At 40.3% G+C, this 11,591-nt stretch overlaps 1 pseudogene; it reads right to left on the bottom strand.

The window, feature by feature from the left end:
- Window positions 1-6,974: 6,974 nt before the first annotated feature.
- LOC124105721 (large ribosomal subunit protein eL22-like) lies at window positions 6,975-7,526 on the bottom strand (annotated as a pseudogene).
- Window positions 7,527-11,591: the final 4,065 nt, after the last annotated feature.

The raw sequence follows: 11,591 nt of genomic DNA, 5'->3' as shown, positions 1-11,591 counted from the left end.
TTGCTTCCTGAACAGCAAAGATCATGCAGAGATTAAATGATTTGCATAAAGCCATAGAACAGACCAGAGGTGAAATGGGACCTTGTCCAAATAGGGTTCTAATTCCAGCCTGCTCTCCATCCCACCTCTGCAACAAAGTAGTGGCAACTACTCATAAGAAGCATAGCTAACCTATAGCTACCAGTAAATGACCATGACTACAGCCACAAGAGCACGCTCCATGAAACTGGAGACTGGACACTAGATTTCTCTGCCATGATTCTCTCTAAACACTCATATCTTCCCAACCTTGCCTCTCTTTGCATTACCTTGCAAATATAGTTGCAAATTTGTCTAGGACATAACATTTTCAGCTTCCTAACCATTTGCACCAGAAGCAAAGTGGAATGAAGGTTGCTAGAGATAGCCACAGTGATCTACCATGAGCATCGAAGACAAGTTATATGAGAATGTCAAAATGACCTGGGTGCAGTGGTACATGTCTATAATCCCAGCAGCTCAGGAGGCTGAGGCAGGAGGCTCACAAGTTCAAAGCTGGCCTTAGCAACTTAGTGAGGCTCTTAAGCAACTCAGCGAGACCCTGTCTCTAAATAAAAATACAGAAAGGACTGGCAATGTTGCTAAGTGGTTAAGTGCCCCTAGGTTCAATCCTTGATACCAAAAAGAAAAAAAGAAAAGAATGTAAAAATGAAAGAGTTTTGAAGTTATGGGTCATGTGTATGACATGCAATATGAAGGCTCATACCACTTGTTGTGACTTATAGACTGTAAGTCTCTGGAAGGTAGGGACTTGATCATCATTTTAGGACTCTCCATTGTACCTCTTGCATAGAATAGTAGCTCAATGAATATTCATTATTTGCTTTTTAACATGCTCAAAGAGATGTGCAATTAGCTTTGAGCCAGTATGAAAGATACATGAAGGAAGAGAATTAGATCAAAGCCTGTTTTAGTAGTGTGTAGCTTGCCCAGCCATAGTACAAAGCTTAGGCCCATAAGTTAGAGACTCCAGCCAGGCTCAATAAACAAAGGCTGAAAGGGCACCAACAAACTCACCATAGAAGATGCAACCCTCCTAACTTGGTGGAAAGGGCACAGGCTTGCCAAGGATGAGTACTTGACTTGTCCAGAGCTGGGCTAATTTCTCATGTGGTCCAGGTCAGATCAGAAAAAAAGAAAATGCAAAAGGAAATAAACCCAAAGGACTTAAAAACAGCATACTACAGGGACACAGCCACATCAATGTTTATAGCAGCACAATTCACACTAGCTAAATTGTGAAACCAACCTAGATGCCCTTCAGTAAATGAATGGATAGGGAAACTTTGGTATATATACACAATGGAACATTACTCAGCATTTAAAAAGAATAAAATCATGGCATTTGCAGGTAAATGGATGAAGTTGAAGAATATAATGCTAAGTGAAGCAAACCAGACCCAAAAAACCAAAGGCCGAATGTTTTCTTTGATACGAGGAGGCTGACTCATAATGGCGATCTAGCGGGGAACATGGGAGGAATGGAGGAACTTTAGATAGGAAAAAGGGGAGGGAGGGAAAAGGAGGTGCCAATGGGGTAGGAATGATGGTGGAATGAGTTAGACATCATTACCTTAAGTAGGGGCTGGGGACATAGCTCAGTTGGTAGAGTGCTTACCTTGCATGCACAAGGCCCTGGGTTCAATCCCCAGCACTACAAAAAACAAACAAACAAACAAACAAACAAATAAACAAAAATAAACCATTACCCTAAGTACATGTATAAGACACGAGTGGTGTGAAAATGCTTTGTGTACAATCAGTGTCTTGAAAAATTGTGCTCTATATGTGTAATATGAAATGAATTGCATTTTGCCATCATGTATAACAAATCAGAATAAATTTAAAAAAAGAAATGAATAACAAAAATGCAATAAAGAACACTAGAATCATAGTAAAGGGGAAAGTGTCTGCCTTGGCTCCCTGCTTCCTTCCTCTCCTTAGGTATAAATTACGGCCACATGGTCAGGCTAGTTCATGGGGAGGGCACTGGAGTTCTATTTATTTTAGATATTTCTGAAGGGTTTGCTTTGAGAATCTAAAATATTTAGTTGTGCCTTTGCTCTGGGCTTCGTTTTATTAGTAGGAATACTCACAGTAATTGCAAGCTCTTAAATTTATGGTGGGGAGATAGTAAGTTTGTAGAAGAAATAAAAATCACACGTTCTTGGTTCTTTTGGAACATGGGGAGAAATCAATCACCATCTGGACATCTGCTAGAGTCACTGGGGCAAAAGTAACAAACCTTCATAGGAACAGACCTAGGGAGGGTGACAAGAGTGAAGATGAGTTTAACTCTAAGGGGAGACTCTCCGAGCGGTGGCCACTCACTGAGACCATCGAAACTTTAGAACCATTGGATGTTAGAATGAGAAGATAGTTTTATCTGTCATTGGTTTAACCATGGGTAAGTTTTTCTTTTGATTTTCATTGACAATTATTACAGTGATGTTTATGGAATTAACAGATGCAATGATTTCAGTGTAGTTTTTGTCACAGAGTATGGACTCAATAAATAGAAAACATTTAGAAATAACTTCATGTCATAATCCAGAATATACATACACTCTCTCCGCATTATAAGTGAACAATTGTAAGGTTTTTTTTCTGTGCAAACTGATGCTCTGAAAGTCATCTCCTTGTAGTATGTAGAGGACAGGTCATGGACTCGTCTCTCAGCTGGCTTCCTGTTCAGTGTTTAAACTCTACAATGAGAATAATTTCTGTATTTTCTATCACAGAGTGAAAATTGTGTCCTGCATGCTAATTGTTTTACATAGATATTAATTTGGTGTACAAAACATGAATTTTCCCAGGAATATAGCAGTTGCATACCCCAAGGTGTATGAAAATTCTCTTTTCACTCTTTGCCCACATTAGTGATATTTTGATGTTCAGAATGAGTTCCTAATCTGGGCGCGAAAAGAGGGATGGCCAGCAGCTGGGTCTGATCTGAGGAAGAAGTCAGGGGCTTGGAGAACCTTCCCCTCCAGCCCCACATGGCTAGAGTTCATACTATGAAGCTAGGAGCCCCTGGCCCATCGGGCCCCTCACTGCCTGCAATTCAACCTGGGTAGTTTCCTTCAGGAAAGCGCTCAGGTCCTCCTGAGCATTGAGTTAGTTTGCAAGTCCCCCTGTGGAGATTGACCAGCCAGGTAGGAGGGAGCCCTGGAGTGGATACGTGGATTGAGGATCCTCTGAAAGGGAAAGGAAGAATCAGGATGAGTGGAGGCAGGCAGGTCAGGAGGCCCCGCCAAAGGGGCTTTGGTTGTTCTCTCATCTTCCCAGAGAGCCAGCCTGTGCCTGTGCTCCTCCCAGCAACAATCTTAAAACAGGGTATAGGCTGCCAACCTCTGCTGGCCCCAAGAGGCTCTGTAAGCAGAGAGTTCAGGGAGAAGAGAAGCTGCTTTTGAAGAGCAGACCCAACTGGGGAAGCAGAGTCCCTCCTCCAGTGGACAATAGGGCAGATAGAACTGGAGCACAAGTTGAGAGCAATCATTAGTGTCATAAAAAAATGTGATGGAGGGGGGTGGACTGGGGTTGTGGCTCAGTGGTAGAGTGCTCCCCTAGCATGCATCGGGCTCTGAGTTCGATCCTCAGCACCACATAAAAATAAAATAAAGATATTGTGTCCACCTAAAATTAAAAAATAAATTTTTAAAAAATGTGATCAACCATGAGCCCTGCCCTTTGCAGGGCCTTCGGTTCCTAGACAGCGCTCACTCATGCCCACCTCTACTAACTGGTCCGGGGAGTCCAGCCGGGAGAACATCTTTCTTTGAAAGGGTCATACTAAAGGGAAGTACTGGCAGCAGAGTGGCTCGGCTCTTTGGATTCTACGATCATCCTTTTCTTGAACCATAGTCTGGTGCACAAAGGGTTAACAGGCCTTGTAGGATCAGCTGCCAAGTGCACGTAGTGCTCAGTCCACACTCCTGGCTTCTGTGGCTTGTATTCTTATGCTGCTGGAGTGGCCTGTTCATGGCATCTGGTTCCCTGGCAACAGCTTTCATTGGCTCATTCAAAACCCTTTCTTCTTAAGAAAGCTCCTACTGAGACGCCCACCACCACTACTAATCACCATCTTTACTTAGTGTTTAGGATGCAGCTGGTATAAAAAAAAAAAAAAAAAAAAAAAAACAGCATTTGTGGATGTGAGAAGATAAAGAAAGCCCTTGACAGGGCTTTGCTACACCTGCCTTGCGCTGGTTTTCGACAGGACTAGTTGGAAACTACCTGCTTTTCCACTGGGGCAGAGGGAAAGACTGGGCCAGAAAGTTTCCCAGAGCTGGAGTTCTTTGTTCGGCAGAGATCCACGAGTCCCTGTGATTCATGACTAGCTGTTTCCCCGGCTGATCTGTGATATAACTGCGGCGCTCTGCTCTGACAAGGGGTGTGGCGGAGCTGAGAGTTCAGACAACGAAATCCATATTGTGGAAGGCTTGCGCCCGCCAGGCAGCAAGCTGGGGAGGGAAGTCTGCCTTTCTCAGAACCTGAGGAGTTGGGCGGCTGTTCCACCCTCCCCTTAGCTCCAGATTTGCTAAGAATAGCAGTAAAAAGTAGCTCTTCATGCAGTGGTTGGAGAAAAGAAAAGTTGAGGAGATTCTCTAATTAGTAAAGATGGAAATTCATAGGAGGAATTCTCAGATGCATTCAGAATTTCTTTGTGTTTTCTCCTTTTGTCCAGGGAATAAATAAAATGAAAAGCAACAAGTAGAGCTGAGGAAGGAGGCAAGCTATTTTCACGTTGGTTCACCCCTGTCAATCTGTTTAATTCATTGTCTTTTTAAAAATATCATATTTGATCTAATACATTGATATTACTTAAATCCAAGCATTTAGGAAATAAAAACATTCACAACTCACAGTCACAATTATAGAAGACATTGCCAATTGGTCTGGCCAACCGGCTCTAGTGGATGTGCTGCTCTGACCTGGTTCTTAGAGAGAAAAAGTCATCTTGGTCATGGGGTGGAGATGTGGAGAGAGTGACAGTTCAGAGATAGGGTGAAAGCTGAGGTGTGGAAGCGAGAAGAGGGGCTTTCCTGCTGCTGCATGTGGGTGAATGGCTCTGTGGTCTGATCCTTGGTCTACATGTGGATGAGGAGGGTGAGGTTTTCAGATTAGTGTTATGTATGTCACTGTTTTTAAATGTATTATGGAGGGCATTTAACAAAAACAACATAGGTTTGAAAGTTACTTGGGAACTGGAACTTTTCTGTCCCTTATTAGATGTGCAGTGGGCAAATTCTTAACCCTTTTGAGCCTCAGTTTCCTTGTCTGGAAAATGGGAATAATAGTACCTACCATGACAAGTACTAGGAGAAATGAAGGATATGAGTCCCACCCCTGTAGAAGCTGATGAAGTTGTTCTGGTGATGGGCCTGGGCACTGGTTATTCACCTCAGCCCCAGGTGAATGTTCAGCCAATGCTAAGAACCTGGGTGTGGTGGTGCACACCTGTGATACCAACTACTTGAGAGGCTGAGAGGCAGGAGGATCACAAGTTCAAGGCCAGTCTCAACAATTTAGCAAATGAGCAACTTAGTGAGACCCTGTCTTAAAAACAAACAAACAACAAAAAAAAAAAAAAAGAAAAAGAAAAAGTGCAGGGGATGTAGTTAGTGGTAAAGAGCCCCTGGCTTCAATCCCCAATACAAATAACAACAAACCACATGGAATAAAGACCCAGGTCCTCGGTCAGAGTGTTAAACTTCATGAAATGCCACACAGGCATTTTCTTTAGTTAGTAGAACAGACATCAAGCATTCATAGGACATATTTTAAGGAAGAAAAATCTTTTGAGTACATCAGTTGAAAGATGGGTGGTACTTAATGTATAAATATAGAGTAAATATATAATCAAGACAGAACTTTTTGTGATTAATAACAAGGTGGGGTACCCAAAGCAATGCATGACATCAGTTGAAAGATGGGTGGTACTTAATGTATAAATATATAATCAAGACAGAACTTTTTGTGATTAATAACAAGGTGGGGTACCCAAAGCAATGCATGACACTGAGTCTAGAAGTTCTAGAACCTGCAAGAAGATTTTAAGTTGATTTCCAAAGTGTTACTTCAGTCACACTCTTGTGAGTTTTCACCAATTCTTTCAGGTGGTGAAAGGGGTGATTGGTGATAGAACACATGGCATATTCTGTGGAGTTAAATTCCACACATAGCATAGGGATGGCAAGCTAATTTCCCGGTATATACCAAATTCAATCACTTGGGAGTGGCTGCTTAGAATACTTGATTGAGAATAATTCTGCAGAGTTCTGGCCTAGTTCAAAAGATCTCCATGGGGGGCTGGAGCTGTGGCTCAGTGGTAGACTGCTTGCCTAGCTTGTGTGAGGCGCTGGGTTCGATCCTCAGCTCCACAGAAAAATAAAAAAAATAAAGGCATTATGTCCATTTACAACTGAAAAAAAAATCTCCATGGACGATGAGTAATGTTTTTCATAGTCAAGGAAAGGAGAGGGAACAGTGATACATAAACTGAGTTTTGCCAGCTCAATGTTGTAAACTATACAGAACTCTCATTATAGGGTGTGGATTTAATCATTCTTAACAATTCCTTCCAACATCATTCAATGTCAAAAGTTAAATAAGTATTCCAACTTATGTTTTTCTCTTATAATTTAAAAACAAAGACAAAACCTAGAGATCTGCCTTTTATTGACACTGCCATTTCCCCACAGGAGAATCTCAGAACAAAATCACCTGTTTTGCTTTTAATGCATGAGGAACCCCATGCTGTGTTCCTCAATCTTCCTTGGAGGAAAGCACCAGATACAATTGTCACACTTTTAAAGATAAAATATAGACTGAGTGAAGCTTGCATTTTCATACCCTCAGCTAGCTTTCTTAGTGCCTTCCTAGTAAGTAGCCTTCTCCTCCTTCTTTGGTCACTACTGTGAGACCTGAAATTTCTAAGCAGAAACAAACAAAAATCTAATTACAAATACAGAGTGGCAGTCCCCGTGAAGCCCATTTACTATGATTTCCAATTTTCTGTTTGATCCATATTGCAGAGATACAACTGGTGCCCAAGTTTTATTCAAGAACTCATACAAAATATTCCAGATAAACAAGTTTGAATCCTCATTGTTCTCCTCTTCTTCATTCTGTTTAATCTAGAAGTAATGTAATCCGTAACTCTCTCTGCCTTTGACAGCTACACACACCAATCATGGAGATTATTCTTCAAATATTTTTTGGTGAAATATTTCAAATACTTTGTAGAAAAAGACACCTTGGATAGTTTCAGCAATCTCGCTTTTGCTCCTCTGGATGGTCATAACCCCTTCACCAAGATTCCTGGCTTTTTGCTTCCCTGGATTCTCTCTTGGAGAAACCACTCAAAATTGGCAGCATCCATGATTTCATCTTCTGCAAGGTGGGTACAGTCAAGGGTGAACTTTGGAACCTGCTTCTTGTTTTTGACTCCCTTCACCACTAGCTTTTTCACAGGTGCCATGTCTACAGTAGAGGCAAAAAGCCCAACTTATTGTTTTTGTTGTTGTGGTTGTTCTTTTTAAATACAACATTTAGATACAACGTTGTTCTTTTTAGTAGAGTGCATTTTGACATATTATACATACATGGAGTATAACTTATTCTAATCAGGATCCCATTCTTGTGGTTGTACATGATGTGGAGTTTCAATGGTCATGTATTCATACATGAATTCAGGAAAATTATGTCCAATTCATTCTATTGTTTTCCTATTCCCATCCCCCCTCCTCTGCCTCATTCCCCTTTGTCTAATCCAGTGAATTTCTATTCTTTCCTCCCCACACCCTTATTGTGTGTTAGTATCCGCATATCAGAGAAAACATTTGGCCTTTGGTTTTGGGGGATTGGCTTATTTCATTTAGCATGATACTCTCCAGTTCCATTTATTTATGAGAAAATGCCATAATTTCATTTCTCTTTATGGCTGAGTAATATTCCATTGTGTATATATACCTCAGTTTCTTTATGGATTCATCTGTTGAAGGGAAACTGGGTTGGTTCCATAGCTTAGCTATTGTAAATTGAGCTGCTATAAACATTGATGTGGCTATGTCACTGTAGTATGCTGATTTTATGTCCTCTGGGTATATACTCAGGAGTGGGATAACTGGGTCAAATGGTAGGTCCATTCCAAATTTTCTGAGGAATCTCCATACTGCTTTCCACAGTGGTTGTACCAGTTTGCAGTCCCACTAGCAGTTTATGAGTATACCTTTTCCCCCACATCCTCACCAACATTTATTGTCCCTTGTATTCTTGAAAATTGACATTCTGACTGGAGTGAGATGGAATCTCAGTATAGTTTTAATTTGCATTTCTCTTGTTGCTAGAAATGTTGAACATTTTTTTATATATTTGCTGACCATTTGTATTTCTTCTTCTGTAAAGTGCCTGTTCAGTCCCTTTACCCATTTATTGATTGAGTTATTTAATGTTTTTTGTGTTAAGTTTTTTGAGTTCTTTATATATCCTAGAGATTAATGCTCTATCTGAGGTGCAGGTAGCAGATTTTTTTCCCATTCTGTACACTCTCTCTTCACATTCTTGGTTGATTCTTTGCTGTGAAGAAGCTTTTTAGTTTGATTCCATCCCATTTATTGATTCTTGACTTTACTTCTTGTGCTTTAGGAGTTGAGGAAGTTAGTTCCTAAGCCTACATGGTAAAGAGTTGAGCCTACATTTTTTCTAGTAAGTGCAAGGTCTTTGGTCTGATGTCTAGGTCTTTGATCCACTTTGAGTTGAGTTTCGTGCTCAAACCATGCTGTTTTTGTTACTATAGCTCTATAATATAATTTAAGGTCTGGTATTGTGATGTCTCCTGCTTCACTTTTGTCACTAAGGATTGCTTTGGCTATTCTGGGCCTCTTATTTTTCCAAAAGAATCTCATGACTACTTTTTATATTTTTTAAAATATTTATTTTTTAGTTGTAGTTGGACACAATACCTTTATTTTATTTATTTATTTTTACGTGGTTCTGAGGATTGAACCCAGGCCCTCGCATGTGCTAGGGGAGCCTCTACCGCTGAGCCACAACCCCAGCCCTGCTTTTTCTATTTCTATGAAGAATGTTATTGGAATTTTAATAGAATTGCATTAAGTCTGAATAGCGCTTTTAGTAGTATTGCATTTTGACAATATTAATTCTGCCTATCCAAGAACATAAGAACATGAGAGATCTTTCTATCTTCTAAGGTCTTCTTCAATTTCTTTCTTTAGTGTTCTGTAGTTTGCATCTTAGAGATATTTCACCTTTTTTGTTAGATTGAGTCCCAAGTCTTTTTTTTTTTTTTGAGGCTATTGTGAATGGGGTAGTTTTCCTAATTTCTCTCAACTTACTATTATATTAACCCTAGTTCCTCAAATCCAAGATGCCATGTAATTTAAGTACACTACTGATTTAATGGGAAAAAACCACTACAGTAAACATGAGTGATAAAAATATATTTATCTATATATTCTTTGTTAGCACTTCATTCAGTGTTTGAGAATAAAACACTTCAATTTCAGTGTATGGATTCTTGGAGTCTTTTATGACCATTGGCAGTGGTGCATAGCATCAGGGGAATTCTCTGCTTTTATCCCCTGGGTTAGTGATCTGGAAGTCCTTATCAAATGTTGGTTAGGCAGTCTAATGATCAGTCATATGTTGGAATACCAGGATTTTATTTGTATTTCCTGTTTGGTTAAACTCAGTTTTATTCTTCCCTTAGATTTTTCGTTTCTAGAAGGTAAAGAGCTTCTTTTGAAAGCTACTTGGTTTCTAAGGGTGACTTTGCAATAAATGAGTGGATCACACCAAACTCCCTTAACTTTAAAAATTCTATTTCTTCTGAGATATCTGTTGGTTTTCGTTTGTGTAATTATGGTGCCCATTGTGTAGACTGGCAATCTTCTTGTGTCCTTTGAAGCGGTTGGTTGTTGTTTTACTAGAAGACATGAAAGTATAGTTATACCTTCAGCTATAAACATTTGTTTCACTTATTGCTCAGTTCTTCCATGGGGTACACAATAACAACTCTGTCTCAACTAACTCTACCTCCAGCAGAACAAATGAGTCTGAGAATAAGATGGCAGAGCATGTGAACTTCAAGTGGATGTTGAAAAAATACTTCTTGAATGGGGCCATGTGAAGGGAAGAGGCAGTCCATAATAATTACAAAAAAGCACTTCTCAACTCTCCAAATGCAAAGAGCATAAGTGACTGAAGGCCCTAGATGCTGTGCTTATATGACTCAGTATAACAGAGGCATGCTTGGTCCTGGGAGTCCTCTGATGGGTGACTTTGTCTCAGGGGTTCTAAATGGTTTTGTGGATCTTCCTTAGAACTGCACAGCAGTCTAGACACTTCCATCTAACCTTTTCTTCTCTCTCTCCTTCGTATGAATAGACCTGTTCCTTGTCTGATGGTTCTCCTGGTTCCTTCCCTGTTTTCTCTCACAGGTGTTTTCCCCAATAAATTTCATGCACACTTAATCTTGTCTTAGTATTTGCTTATTATAGGACACAGTTCTTGTGGTGAACCAGGTAGGTATCCATGGAACATTCCCAATCTAGTGTTTCATTTGCTTTATAATTTACCAATGCCTTCTCAATCACCACTATTTTTAGAAGTTGATACCATAGGACATTCTAGGGTAAAAAACATTTTAAGTAGTGAGAAGTGCACATAGGGAATTCCCACTGAGAAAAGGAAGCAGGCCAGGGGAACAATTAGAAAAACATCATAATTTTTCCTTATTATTTTAATTATTTCTAAAAAGCTTTTTTTAAAAACCATTAAAAAAAAGAAAGGAAGGATTCATGGCAGAAATTCAGTGCCAACTAGATTGAACAAAAAGGGTTAGCTTGAGTTATATCTCAAGCAGAATCAGGGACCTAAGAGGTATTAGAAAGCTACTGCAGCTTCTCATGTCTCAGGTTCATAAGACAGCCATTATTAGAACCTGGACATACACCTGGACATAACATCCTACAGCCCAGGGACCTAAAGAAAGGTTAATTTCTTTCCAATTCTAGTCCTAATTCCCAAGAGAAAGCTTACCTTGGCCCAGCTTGGGTTAGCTGCTCACCCTGACGTGAATCAAATATGGTCAAGGGAATTGGTTGGAGGAAGAGACCATGATATTGGTCCATGTTACACCAACATGAAGGGCTCATGGCCATTGTGTGCATTTTGTATGGGGGAGAAAGGAGGTGAGTCACTGAGAGGACAACATTACATTTATACTACATAGAATATGTTTTGCAATGCCACATCTTCTCAGCAGTGCACAAACTCCCAGTTCTCATTCCTCTGACAGTCCCTCAGGAGGAGATTGGAAGGGGATGAACTCTGGTCAGGGCATGCAGCTCTTGGGTTTGATCTGTGTAGATTTTCAGAGTTTCAGTGAGAAGCTTCAGCTCTATTAAGGTCTGCAACCTCAAAATTACTAAGTGTCCTCTCCCACCTGTCCCAAATTATCAGAGTTGCTGGGCTATACTTTCAGGTGTCTGTTATTTCTCTGACCAGAAGAAATCTGCATGGCACAG

This window comes from Marmota monax, unplaced genomic scaffold (assembly GCF_021218885.2).
Source record: "Marmota monax isolate L192 unplaced genomic scaffold, Marmota_monax_Labrador192_F-V1.1 WCK01_AAM20220418_F8-fsc00095, whole genome shotgun sequence".
Taxonomy (NCBI): Eukaryota; Metazoa; Chordata; class Mammalia; order Rodentia; family Sciuridae; genus Marmota; species Marmota monax.
The sequence above is the reverse complement of the archived record's forward strand: the minus strand, read 5'-3'. Positions and strand labels throughout refer to the sequence as shown.